We start from the raw sequence: 14,186 nt of genomic DNA, 5'->3' as shown, positions 1-14,186 counted from the left end.
CTGCAGTTTCCGGCTGGATGTGTCTCCCCGGCACATCTACCTGCAGTGACAAGGTGCAAAGACAAATTGTGTTACTTTCCATTTTTTTCTGACTAGGAGCATGCCTGCAGATGGGAAGCAGCTCAGCCAACAGAAGATAACTTACCAGATCATGATAGCTTAACTGTGTACCTGAGCTCTCTATATCTCTTAAAAATAGCCCTTGGGTTCCAACATTGCTCAGCAGCTTCTCACTCTGCTGGTAAACAAAGACATACATGGAAGCTTAAAGGCTTCCCTACCCTCTGGGTGTTTTAACTCACTTAGTAATAGTTTGGAAAACCTTTAAAATCACAAGAAGCATGCCAGAATGACCATTTTAAATAAACAGCTGTTACTGTTGCTCACTATAAGTAATTTGCATCTCAAGAAACAGAAAGTAGGTGTTCACTTCATAGATGAGTTTTTTAAATTAAACTCTTTATATCATTCCAGGATGTGAAGACCTAATGTTCCCTTCCTCATACAAAGTGTAATCAACGCCTGCAGAGACAGCGTTGTGTTGTTTGTGCTCATAGAGATTTAAACGCACCTCCCTTAACTAATGGGCTGGAAGATTTTATAGTGGTATATCAGAATTTGCTATTAGTGCTTATAATGAAGTTAGCAAAGTAATGGGTAAAAGAACCACCAACTTTCCCAAAGCACACAGCAATCAGAAGAGAAGGACACACGTTGCCTTCGAAGAGTGAGACTTCTGTTGCAACTTGTAGAAACATTAAGACTCAATAAAAAAAAATAAATAAATAAAGCACAGGAAGTTTTCTTACCTCTGATTTGAAGTGTGGGATACTTTTAATTTCATTTTAAGCTTCTTGAAGTGAGGGTCCAGTCTCAGTAAATTATCTGAGTTTCTCCTGCAGCTACTGAGGAGTGACCGCCAGCTTCAGATAAAGATTCATCCTTCTGATGCCACGAAGGGAGTGGAATGTCTGTTGACACCCCCTGTCCATGTTCACTGAGCACAGAGAGGCTACATGGACTGTAGGGACCAAGACAAGTACCTTAGAGCTAGGTGCTTATTTCTCAGACATCCGTAAATCAAAGTGGGATTAAACCTAGCCCAAAATGAGGAGCACCTGAAATAAAAATACTGGAGACAAACATCCCATGTTAATACAGAAAGCATTGCCTAGTGCATTTGGAAATGAATTCTGGAAAGCCATTCCCCCATGACTATGGGTGTCCCTGTGAGTTTTGAGTCATGTCCTGTGAGTCCTGTCCCTGCTGGAGCACTTTGGGTGCTCTATGGCATCTCAACAGGTGGCAGAAGTCTGTGTTTTAAGCAATTGAATCCTCCCCACAGTCACACAGCAAACTGATGTGTTGACCAGGGGTTTCCAAAAACACAGCCTTGGATTTGTGCAGGACAGCTTATTTATCCGGGGTGGTGGTCAGAGGACGTTGAGTTTGCAAGCCACCCCTTCCCAAATAGCCTCAGCACTGGGAGACTTCGCAAGCATGGAAGAGTAGGAGATATACAAGCAGTCTTTGAAGTGCAGATCCAGATGAAGCTTACAAGAGACTAGGAACAGAGTATTTTGAAAGCTTCTATTATTCTGGCTCTTCAAGTAAGCTGCATTTTTTTTTTTTTTTTTTTATTTTTTTTTACCCAAATGCAGAGTTTCTCTTCTGTTTCTGTGTCAACAGAAGATTTCTCCTTAACAGTGCTTGAAATCCCAGGTATAACTAAAATTTGTATTCATGTCTAGGAAGGGATTTAGGCTGAAAAGCTGAACTGTGCTCAAGAGTGTTTCTCCTCATTCTGTTAGAAAAACCTATGTTGCAGCAGGATGCTGAAAAATGGGATATACTAAATCAAAGGATATGGGAAACTAAAATACCTCCCATATCCCCTTATCCTTCTTAACACCCTGTACACCTCCTTGAGCAGTGAAATGCAATCCTCGGGCATTTTTGATACCTGCGAAAGCACAGAAGAAGCAACAGGTTGTATCATCATTTAAAGGTAGAAGCTGTTCTTATTTTCCTCTCCCACGTGTAAGAAAAAAATAATGTCATTTTTCTTTTTTCATACTATGCCTTTTGCAGATTGTCTTTTTCCAGACCAAACCACTTTAGATTATTTCTAACAAATTCACATAAAGTCACTAGGGGAACTGATAGAAGGATAAAAGGAAAATAAAAATGATCAGAGAGCTAAAAAGTGGAGAAAGAAACATCTTTGGAAGTTCACCCTGTGCTTGAAGGCACTTTGATTATATCCGTGCACAGACACGCACTCGTTCCTGACTGCTGAGATGAGATGTCAGTGGCAGAAGCAAACAAGAAACTTCAGAGAGATTTGTTATCAAGAATGCCAACGTTGGTACAAATGTCACTGGGACACCATGCAAAAAAAATCCAAAGAAACCAGCTTAACATTTATCACAAAGAGACGGGCCAGGAAAGCTTATCCTATGAAGATTGCCCCCAGAACTGGAAACATTTTTTAAATAAGGATTACATGCAAGCTGTGCCCACCATCTATGCTGGTAAGAGCTACATGCCATTTCTTCACCTACGGGCTTTTCAAACGCTGTTTTTCTGGAGTCTCCACCTGCCTTCATCCTGCACGTTTTCCATGACCACCAGTGACAGAGAGACAGAGGTGACAGCAATGTCATCTGTGGCCTCCTGATCATTCACAGCACGAGCAGGGCCACAGTTGCCTGTGAAGTGCAAACTTCAGTTCTCCTGCCCTGCAGCTGAGAACTTCATCAGGCAGAAGCAGCACATTCTTGCAGCCCCTGGCACAAGTCCCTGTGGAGCTCTTTCTCTGTTCATTGGGTTGAGGCTGATTTCATTGTCGGTTAGCTGGGTACCTTGAGCATGGGAAGAAAGCTGAACTTTGCATTCCTGCACTGAGCAAACCAAATTACAGACCTGCTTGTCCCAGATTTATGGAGGACCTGGGGTCTAGGCCCAGACTGGTGCTCAATGGCTTGCCAGTTTCTAACCACTTGCTGTCTTCTCACTGTTTCTTTTTGTTGTGTTTTCAGTTAACCATGTGTCAAAGCACTGAAGGGGCTTGCTGCTATGTTGCCATTGCCAGCTGCTCAAGTGTATGTGGCACAAAAGCAGTTTTGGTGCTTGGATGGGAAAATATTGTTGGCTGTATTGGATACTGGCAGATAGCAATTTCACTCTTTCTGTCATCACAGAACACATTTTCCATGAGGAGATTTAGCCATAAAGTGAAAACATGTGCTTTAAGTAACCTGAGTTTGCTTTGGCCAAACATGAGTCTCTTTCCCTGTCCTCCTTATCCATAATTACTTCTTCATAGTTCCCCAGGGACTGGACATGTTTTCAGCCCTCAGCAGTCACATATTACCTGTGGACAATACCAACAGGTGCCTGGTAGGACTGCCGCCATGTGTAGGTACTCCACAGATTTGCACCATTTCTCTGTTCTTGTTGCTCTCCCGCTTTGGTGAAAAATGTCTTCTTGAAGTATTTATGCCTCCAGGGAGCAGCATTGTTTATGTGTCCTGGCTGAGGCAGAAAATCATAGAATTATCTAGGCTGGAAGAGACCTTCAAGTTCATCAAGTCCATCAACCACCAATGTGACCTACCGAGTCTCATCATGAAACCATGTCCCTTAATGACATGTCCACACGTCTCTTAAACACCTCCAGGGGTGGAGAATACACCACTTACCTGGGCATCCAGTCCCAATGCTTCACCACCCTCTCTGTGAAAAAATTCTTCCTACAGTCCAATCTAAACCTCCCCTGGTGCAACTTAAGATTGTGTCATTGCATCCTGTCACTTGTTACCTGAGAAAAGAGATCAAAAATGAAAAAATATAAAGCAAACATATAGAGTAGGCAGTGTTAAAGGGCCATTATAGTGGCCAAGTGAAGAAATATAAAGGTAGAAAGTGGGGGGCAGTGTTTCCCCATTGTTGACAATGACCACCTTTTGTTGCATGACTGCACAGCGTTATTCCCACAACACTTTTACCAGTTCACAGAATGGATGGTACACAGTTTATGAGCAGGCACTCAATTTTTGTTGCTTTTTTTTGCTGTTGTTGTTTAATGAGCTATTTACCAAATGCTGTACAAGTTCCTTTGTGAAAAATGAGTTATTCTTTGCTTTGTGGGCCTTTACGTGGCATTTATGACTACAGTTCTTGGGACCTGGCAAATACTATTTTCACAGTGTCACTTCGAGTCCGAGAGGAACTATCATCATTTCTATCAAGAGGAGCATGGCAGAAGATGGAAGCTGAACACTGCATGACTACCAGTGTCCTGCTGCTGGCACCAGCACCTCTACCCACACGAGGTCTCGGCACAGCAGGAGCAACTCTTGCTACCAGCCTCCCGTGCTGTACATGTGCAGGCCGGACATCAGGGGCTCAAACTCAGCACCCTGTCAGAAATGAGCCAGCAGTTAATGGCCACTGCTGAAAGGTCTGGCTTGCTTGCTTCTTCAGCAAAGGCAGGGAGAAAAAAAAAACAGACTTTGAGGGCTTATTCAGCAGCAGCGTCAGTCGTAAGATGGACCAGGGCAGAAGGACTCTTCTTCCCCTGCATGGCTTGCTTGGCTGGTTTCCCACAGATCTTTTTTTTTAATCAGAGATGACAATTTGTGTTTTAAAAGCAGCAGCCCCATAGTCTGGTCTATCCTGGGTGGGGAATAAAACCAGAGTTCTCAGAAAAGCTTAGGAAATGTGATAGTGACAATCAGGAAGCCGGTTCGTCACTGCGAGGTAGAGAAGCAGAGCAATTTTAAATTTCACTGATGATGTTATTTCTACCATGGTTAGAATTTACCATTTCACTTTGAAAGCTTATTTTTTAACATATTAGCAGCATTTTGGATTAGAAAACAAATTAGTTCTCTTCTTTCATTATATATCGCACAGTTCTAGGTGATATATCACAGAAGTATTGTGTCTTAGCTTTTTCATATATGAACACAAAAATGGAAGGCCCTTCCTCTTCCTCTTTGCCACTGGTCAGGGATAAAACAGGGTCCTGTCCGCATGCATGACTCACTGAAATCCACGTACAACAGCGTCAGGACTTAACACGACATCTTTGCTCTAATTTAATACCTGAAGTCAAGGAAATGCCTTTCTAGGAAGGTGTGGGGTCATTAGAGCTTTTACCATGAGTCACCTTGGATTAGCTCAGCCACAGGGTAGGAGGCCCAGCCCCTGGGGCAGCAGTGTGGTAGCACCTGATCTGCAGCTGGATTCCTGTGAAACTTGCTGTGCAGGATCTGCCCATGCTGGTCGTGGTGTAACAACCCTGCAGACCAGGAGCCATGAGATCTGAAGAGCAGCCTAGCTCATAAATCACTTAAAAATACCATTATCTGTTGTTTTTCCCCTTTTCCTCCATTCAGTGCATTTCCTTTTCTCTCTCATCTATAGCTGACTGGAATAAAGCAATCCATTTTTAAGCATGTTGCCATTTAAGACTTCAGCTTTGCCCTAAATTTGGTATTCTCTCACAACCAGATAAAATCAAACACTTCATTTTATTTCAAGTAGTCCAGTAATTTTTAGCATGATTGGTATGACTTCAAAACAATATTTGGTTTCTGTAAAACTGATTTATTATTTTTTTATGAGAAAAAAAAGTTTTACCTTTTTTTTTTAAAAAAAAATGTTTTGTCCCAGTCTATGTGCAGTTCTTTTCCAGTCACCCTGACAACGGTGAGGCTAAATGGCAAGCACCAGAAGGCTGCTGCTTTCACACGGCACTACGAAAAGTCCCCTCAGCAAGCTGGAGTGATTACTGTCAGCCTGATTATTGCCTGATGACCAGATTGTTCTGCGTCTAGGAAGATGGGACAAGTGTTCTTCCATAGGCGTTCTCCTTAACGAATCTACTCAGGATGTAATTGTCATTGATGGTGTGTTATCCCTGAAGTGATCTGACTTCTCGAGTTTTCAACTTTGAAATATTTGGATTTTTTTTCTGAGGTTTTAGCTAGATGAGTACTGTTTCACTTTCCAGTGGGTGTTCTCTGACCATCCCTTCAAGTTTCCTTTTTTCCACATCCTATATGTGGACCCATACATATGCCAACCTAATGCAAGAAAGCTTTTGTTGAAAATTCAATATGCTTATTTGCAATAAGTGTTGGTCCACAGCTAGGAGAACTGGACACAGCTGCTTGAGGTATGGTCAGATAATTATGTATTTATTTATTACTTTTTAAATCTATGCCAGAATATCCACTTAGCTATAAGTAAAATTGAAACGAAGCAGTTGGAGCTCAGCAAAAGAAACCAGCTATGGAAATGGTAAATATTCATTATCACTACATTGCTGTATTGTTTCTGAATCTGCTTAAAATAACAAAGAACTTGGAAAAGGCTTTCAAAATTGTAAAATATAACACAGTACCAGCAACATATACAGGATTCTTGAAAGCCTTCTTGCTGCATGTGATAGGTAATAGTAGAAAATGTGAACTGCAGAGAAATCATTTCCTATTTAATTTCATGTGTCTATTTAACCCAGCTGTTTATTGTTGTGAACAGTAGATGCTATCAATGTATAGGAATGCAGCCAGACATGCATTTAATTGCTAAAAGAGAAAAGCTTGCCTTTTTTTCTAAGCAGGGAACATTATAAATGTTTCTGTGCTATCAAATCGTGGGTTTTAAGCATCTGTTTTACATTATTAGTATATGTGTGCAAACACACACCCTACAATATTGCGTTTCACAGCCTTTCTAAAAGGGAGCAGTATAATTTGCCACAGTACTATGAGTATTTCTAGGGAAGTGTCATTTCTATAGGTAGCTGAGTTGCATGGGATTTCCAGAGATTTGGGTATCCACCACCCTGGGTGCTCTTCTTTGAGTCCCAGCCTGTTCTTGGTACCAAGGATGTGGGCTGTTAGGGTGGTGGGCTCTGGTGCTTTGTGCTGAAGGACAGATGTCACCTTCATGGCAAAACACAGGGCCACGGAGCCTCTGGGGCCCTGGTCCTTCACAGGTGCTGCTTTTGGGTGGTGTCTCCAGCCATGGGGAACCCTCTGATGCAGGGTGGAGGTGGCAGAAGGATGGCAAAGGGGAAGAAGCAGGCTATATGAAGTTGTGGACCATCATCTAAGTAGGTCACCAGGGCTCCCAGAGTCTCCTCAGGGCCTGTCTGCCCTTCTGCAGCAGTGTTCTCGGGGACATGACCTATTTAATGACAGCATCTGGGGACGGACAGCCTTATCCCTTGGTTTCTCTCTGACTAACCCTAGGTGGCTGACAAAGTATTTGCAGCCTTGGAGTGGCGGTGACTCACCACAGCACCTCGAAACGTGCCAAAGACATATCAGGGTGATGGATTTGGGTCCCAGCAGCTCCTAACAGTACCTCCAGCAGCTAAACTCTGCAGCACATCCCAGCTGGCCTGGGTGCTTTTATTACCGATGCTTTTATTTTTAGAGTTGGATCTATGATAAAGCACCAAGTTCAAACTCCCACAGACAACACATGATTAATGTCCCAAACAGGGCAGGCTGCTATAAAATTACAGATTGCATTTTTTGCCTGAAGAGCCAAACTTAGTGAGTGAAGTAGCTGCCAAATCTCTTTCAGAGTGCAGAGATCCCTGGTAGCCCCATCCAGAACAAGACAGAGTAAGGGGAAAAAGGAGAAAATAGAAGACAAGGGACTTTGAGAAGAGTTAAATGACTAACCAGAAAGGATGAAGGAAAGGACTTTTTTTGTGGTGTCATGCTCTTTTGCATACAAACTTTTTCCACTAATGTCCTAAGGGTCCTGGTGGAGCTGCTGTCATAATTGTGCACAAAATTGAGCAAGACCAGGTTTTTGTACAGATACCAGAACAGAGGTTTGATAAAACACTAGTTTTTTTTTTCTATTTTGAATGCAGGACACTTTGTTAGCCCTTTCCTTGGTATCTCATTCTCCTAAACAGAACATTTTGCTGTCATGTTATCTATAACACCCAACCCAGTGTTTCTTGCTCATGTTGGTACAAGTTAAGGTATGTGTTACAGCTGAACTTGTGCTGGGCCATCCCTGCCCTGCTGGGGAATGGACTTAGGTGCTTTACCCTGGGAAGTGTCTCGCAGGGGACCAGTGCAGGTTATTTTATAGCATTTTTTACAACTAAGCAAAAAGAGCAAGCAGTGTGGCTGTTCACAGGGCTAGACCCCTCGTAAGACCCAATATATATTTAATCACTTAAACACAATTCTATTTGGGGAAAACTGAGCCTGGAGGTGAGTTGTCTAGTTCTGGAATCTTTCTGATTCCACAAATAATATGTTGTGTGTGTTATGCACTTGTCAAAGAAACAAAACTTAAAGGTTTGACAACTTTCTGTTATGATTTCATTTCAGTTCTCCTGCTTTGCCTCATAATTCTGAGGGTATCTTGATTTATTTATTTGCATACCTACTGAAACACGTACCAAACAAACAAATAAGTATATCTACCTTCATTGCTGTCATATCACTTCTCTTTTTGTCTGTGAAAACTATAAACACAAGCTGACACAGCATTAATGAGCTGCTGCCAGTCTAATTAATATAGAGAAGAGACACATTTCCCAAAGGAGCACCTAATCCTTTCCATTTCTGTTTATCACAGCAGGTTACCAGTAAACAAATCTGTGTTTATTTTGCTCTACGTGACCTGTGCAGTGTTATTTGAGAAGCCGGGCTCCCTCTCGCAAAGGCTCGCTACCATAGCTACCAGGCTACCTATACTTACAGCAAGGACCGCGTCCTCTGTCATTTGTCTCTGCAGGGGGAAGCTAGCCTGTGTGGATGTAAATATCCATACAGTGTGGATGTAAATATCCATACGACTGAAAGAATAAACACTGTGTTAATATGGCAGATATTTTTAGAAATAAGGGTGATATTAAGATGCTCTCCGCTATGGTTGGTGATGGGTTTGGTACACAGGAATGCCTAAGCTAGCCTCACTGTTCAGTAAAATTAGGAGATCTACCTGCACCTTGCTGTCCTGGCATAGGCCATTTCTTTTTGTATACCAAAAGTGGTTTTTTATAACCTTATCAGGACTTTCATGTCATTGCAGGAATTCTTGAGTCCATAAAACGTGTTGTTCAGACCCAGTTTTTGCCTCAGTGGAGATAAGCAAGCCAAATCAGTGAGGCTGGGAGGAGCCCTCCAGGCACCCTGCTAGCTCAAGGGCAGGTAATAGATGCTCGTGCAAACTGTTCATCTGCTGTGGCCTCTTCTAGCAACCTCTGAAGTTGGTGTTCCTGCAATCCAAGGGGTTAAGAGGATGAGAAAATTTAATGGAAAATGAATGGTGCTTATCTGGACATGGAATAATGGTGCTACTTATAAATACTGGAGCAGACAGAGAAAGTTCAACAGCAATATATTAAAGGAAAATTTAAATGTAGAGTGCTTAGACTGATTTTTTAATATTGAAAAGTCCCTTCTATCAAAATATTGATCTCTCTGCCAGTCACTCTAGAGATATTCAAAATGCAATTGTAAATAGATTATGTTGAGATAGTGTCTGGTATTTCCGAAAAGCAACACAGGGCAAACAGTGAGCGTATTGCAAGGCTTCTATGAGAATGCAGTGGCTGTGGCTAACAGGTGCTGGTGCTCAAAACTCTTGAAGTGTTGTTCCACTCTTGGCTTGACTGGGGAAGTGACTGTTTCTGCACAAGTAATTTCACACCACAGAATCATGAAGGTGATCTACTCAAAGTGGTGATGGTCTTCATCCAGGTATTTCATTAAGGCTCTGCTGTGTTACTGACATCAGTAATTAATGAGCACAATTTTAATCCTACACTGTGCTCCTTTTCAGAAGCCTGAAAGTGACTGTGATTTGCTGGTTACTCACAGTCTTGATTCTGTATTTGCTAAGACCATCCATAATCAGTAAATAAGTCCTCTGGCAGTACTGGTGGTGTACAAATAAAACCAGTGCCTGTGACACCATGAGCAAGCTCTGCGTCTCTTCTTGTTGCTGCGCATTGCAACCTCAGCTAGCACTCAGCTTACCTCATGTCTATCAATTCACCAGGAAAACAGTCACAAGCTGGAGGACTACAAAACAGCTTGTGTCAAATGACTAAACTTTCCTCTTACCATCCTGTCTCACACTTGCAGGTGTATTTCTAATTCGTATTCCATCCACTGTCTCAAACATGATTCATTAAGGTTAACGATTCTTCTGTCTGCACGCATCCGTCATTCTAAGTTGCATTAGTTCAACCCCAATGTATTTAAGGACTTGTCATTAATTAAACATAGTTTGTACAGAGATTTGTAAATGTAAAGTACTAAGGACAAAGTATTAATAATTGTCATATCCTTGTGAAAATTATAGCAGTATATCCATATTTCTCCCATCTGCCATCATAAGGAAAATACAATTTCACCATCAGACTTTGTCTGGAGGGAGATGGATGTGAGTCCTCCAGAACAATTTGTTTCAGACAACTGCATTTGCTGCAAGCTGCTTGCTGCACTACAGTGGCCTGAGTGTTGCAAAATCCTCTTCTCCTTACAATGCCCATTTTTTGTGTATGCTCAGCAATAGTGTGCAAAACAATGGGAGATGGGGTTTTCCCCTCAACTTTCAGGAAATACCAGGTACCCATTGTCATGGGCTCTGATATGGGACTGTGGATATGGTTTTGCTAAATCTTGTAAATGAAGGGGCAATATGGGACAATTCTTCTGCTCCTCTTGCCATCCAGATACAGATAGTCAACCAGTCCAAATATTCAGATCTTACTCACACTGGACATTATATCAGCTTGCCAGCTAGAGAAACAAAAACTAAGACAACTATGAGACAAAGAATTTCTTCCTCACGGGTAAGTAACAGTGGAGAGGAGACCACACCAAGAGCTTATTGTTGGCTCCTTTCCCACACTTAAGGCCCCGAAGTGTGCTGTCAAGGACTTGCTGAGATGCACAGGCTGTTGGTTTTGATGACATCTGTGGAGATGCATCACACTGTACTCCAAAGCCGTTTTGACTTCTGCAGGAGTCTTAACTCACAGGATATCACTGCAAGGTTGGACAAGTCTGTGCTTGGTGAGTCAGGGTTGCAGAGCTCCACAGGTGGCTGACTTCTGCAGAAAGTAAGTATAGCATTTATTTTCCTTTCAAACAATGCAACACTTAGAAAAATGTTAACTGCTGGAAGTATATTAAGAAAAATACTTTATCTAGGAAACTCTTAATCTTGCTGTGGGCTGGAAAAATATGCCCCATTTCTGCTCCTTTTCCTGAGCACGTTGTCCACTGAAATAAGGAACACTTCCAGCAGACTTACTCCAGGGAAGTCTCTTCTACCCAGAAAGCCTTGATGGGAGATAAGTTTGCAAAGGAATAGCCAGCAGCAAAAACTAGCAAAATAAGATATTCTCATCAGAAATGGTAGTGATGCTTGTTTCTCTTTTACTTTTTTTTTTTTTTTCCCCTACCTTTCCCATCATATCCCATAACATGAGGATGGTATGTTCTGACAGAGGATGACCACAGTACAATGTTGAAGTTTCCTGTCAACTTGCAGAGAGTTTGGAGGAACTTTGCTTCCATTTTCAGTAGTAAAGTCTCTCCTGTTCCACACTGCTGATATCTAATGCCCATCAAAGTCTTGCCCAGACAAATATATGCAGTAGACTGGTAGATAACACCATCCATTAGTACGCAAAAAGTGAATAGTAGATAAAAAAGTAACAAATGATAAATTAATGCCATTAACAGGATATATAAAAACATCTTGATCTTAAGTTCATTAAGTATTAAACTTTGCCACTTCTGCACATATTATATATGTGCGTATGTTCCAGCCAGGAATTAGCAGATTCCCTTTTTAAGTACGGAAAATTTTGCCTTCCTTTGCTTTATATGCCATAAAGCATAACATTTCTTTGATTTCTTTTCCTGCACTACTAAAACTTGAACAGGAATTCTTGACTTATTGTTCAGCTGTAACATCAGTATCTTGTTTGTTTATAGAAATATCACTCCTTAGTTAATTCAATCAATGCCATAGACTTGTAAATCCAAGCATCCTTGTACTATTTAAAAGAAAGTGAATAGTTATTTTGTATAGTCTATTATAAACAAGTTTTTAATGACTAAAATATTGTTAGTGGGTGTTTTACTGATTTTTGAATGTGTGAATTTCATTTTCACACTGTTGAAACAGTACATCAGTAGAATAAACAAACCTTTAATAAAAAAACTAAAGCTCCAATAGATCTTGTGAAGCAATCTTCAAGCACATTTGGCTTTATATTGTTGGAGGTAAGACCTATACCCAAAAGGGAGCAGGTGAGGAGGCAGTAGAGAATTACAATTGCTGCCACTGAGAGAGTATTTAAACTACAAAGACTGTGAGTGAAATAGGTTTGACAGGAAGGAAAAATGAAATGCAGATCTAGTATCAGGAAAGAAGAAATACGGGACAAACAAATTCCTGAGGGTACCAAATTCCAAAGTGTAATAAACAATTTTAAGTATGGTCTGTTTGTACATTTTTCATCTTTTTTATTACAATTTTGGTTATGATTTAACTTTCAGGACATTTCTCTCCCCTTTCCCCCCCCCCCAAAAAAAAAAAACTAAACAAAACAAAACAAACTACTTCATACTCTATTTTATAATAAATAACTGGAAAAAAAGATTTCAATGAAAAAGTCAGTATAGTTACAAAATATTTTTTTCAGTAGCTTATATTTATTTTGCTTGTTGTTACTCGTTGTTTCTCAGTCCTGAGAAATTCATTAACATTTTTTCAGCTGGTACTTTTTCTCTTTCAGCAGTTCATTTCTTTGTGCAGTAGATACATGTGCTTGTGGGAATGTGGATAGAATAGATACAATGCACCAAAATACTTCAGAAACAGAAAATAATCCAAGTGCTCAAATACTAGAAAATCAACCCTACCCTTTATTCACACATACAAAAATATTTGCTGTGATGCCTAAACCTTTGCTCTTTAATCTCTTTTTTTTGCTTCTGTTCTCCTACCCCCTATAGCATATATATATATATATATTTTTTTTATATATATATATTTATTATTATTTTTTTTTCCAGTTGGCCCTATCTATGTGCAGAAATATTTTCAAGCCTTGCCATTTGCCTTTGATCCATGTGTTGATTTGATGAATCCCATCCAATCTTGATCTGATTTCCCTGAAGTGCCCTGCTCTTGCCTCACACTCAGGCAGCGGTCATCCACCTCCTGATGCTTCTCTCCATCAGCAACATCTCTCTCATTTCTTTGTCATTGTTTCTTTCCTGGGCTTTTGTTCCTCAAGCTGAAATAAAACAGGATGTTTCCAAGGGAATTTTAAGTGCAAGTTGAGCACATATGTATGTAAACACAAATATATACATGTGCTCAGGTTAATCCTGATTTATTCTTTTAAAGAAGAACTCTGCAGTTTAGATGTAAGTTTCTATGATTCATTCACTGACTCTTTTATTTATTCATGTAGTTTCATTCTGCACCCTTAAGCTATCATAGATATTTTATATGATGGTATTTAATTGTGTTCAGCCACCAGAAATGCTGATTGAAAATTAAAATGTTCCTGTTCATTTCCTTCTGGAGATATTCACATTGAAGATTAATAGATTCATTCTTATTATGTACATGAAAAAAAAAAAAACGGACCTTAGAAGCATGGCAAAATGCTTAAATTAATAGTTCTGTAACTAGAAATCCTACCCTTGGCGATTAGTTGGGGTTTTAATAGGTGTTCCACTTTACCCATGACCAGCTCACTAACAGTCCTTGTACTTCAGCTTCATCTTCATTATTGGGTTAATGAACTAAAGAAAAAAAGAACAAGCTCAACTCATGTAACCCTTCGGTGGAGATGTGCTGAAACCGATTGCAGGTAAGGTAAATCCATTAAGCAGGGGATAAACTGCCTCACAAGGCCATCAGGCTGGTGAAGCCCATTCCTGTACTTTACTGGAAAAGGAAGAATGGAGGCAGAATGAAGGATCCCACATCATACTGCATTAAAAGAAGAGATGAAGGGTGTTTTCATTTTAGCACATCCCACTGGAATATGTTAATGCCTGTTGAGTGAGCTGAACAGGTGACGAGGCTGGTTGGGCAGTCCTCGGTCCTCTCTCTCCTGTCATCAAAGCTGGAAGCAAGTGTTTCAGAGAAAC

Source organism: Aythya ferina, assembly GCF_964211825.1.
Source record: "Aythya ferina genome assembly, chromosome: 2".
In the NCBI taxonomy this organism is placed as follows: domain Eukaryota; kingdom Metazoa; phylum Chordata; class Aves; order Anseriformes; family Anatidae; genus Aythya; species Aythya ferina.
The sequence above is the reverse complement of the archived record's forward strand: the minus strand, read 5'-3'. Positions refer to the sequence as shown.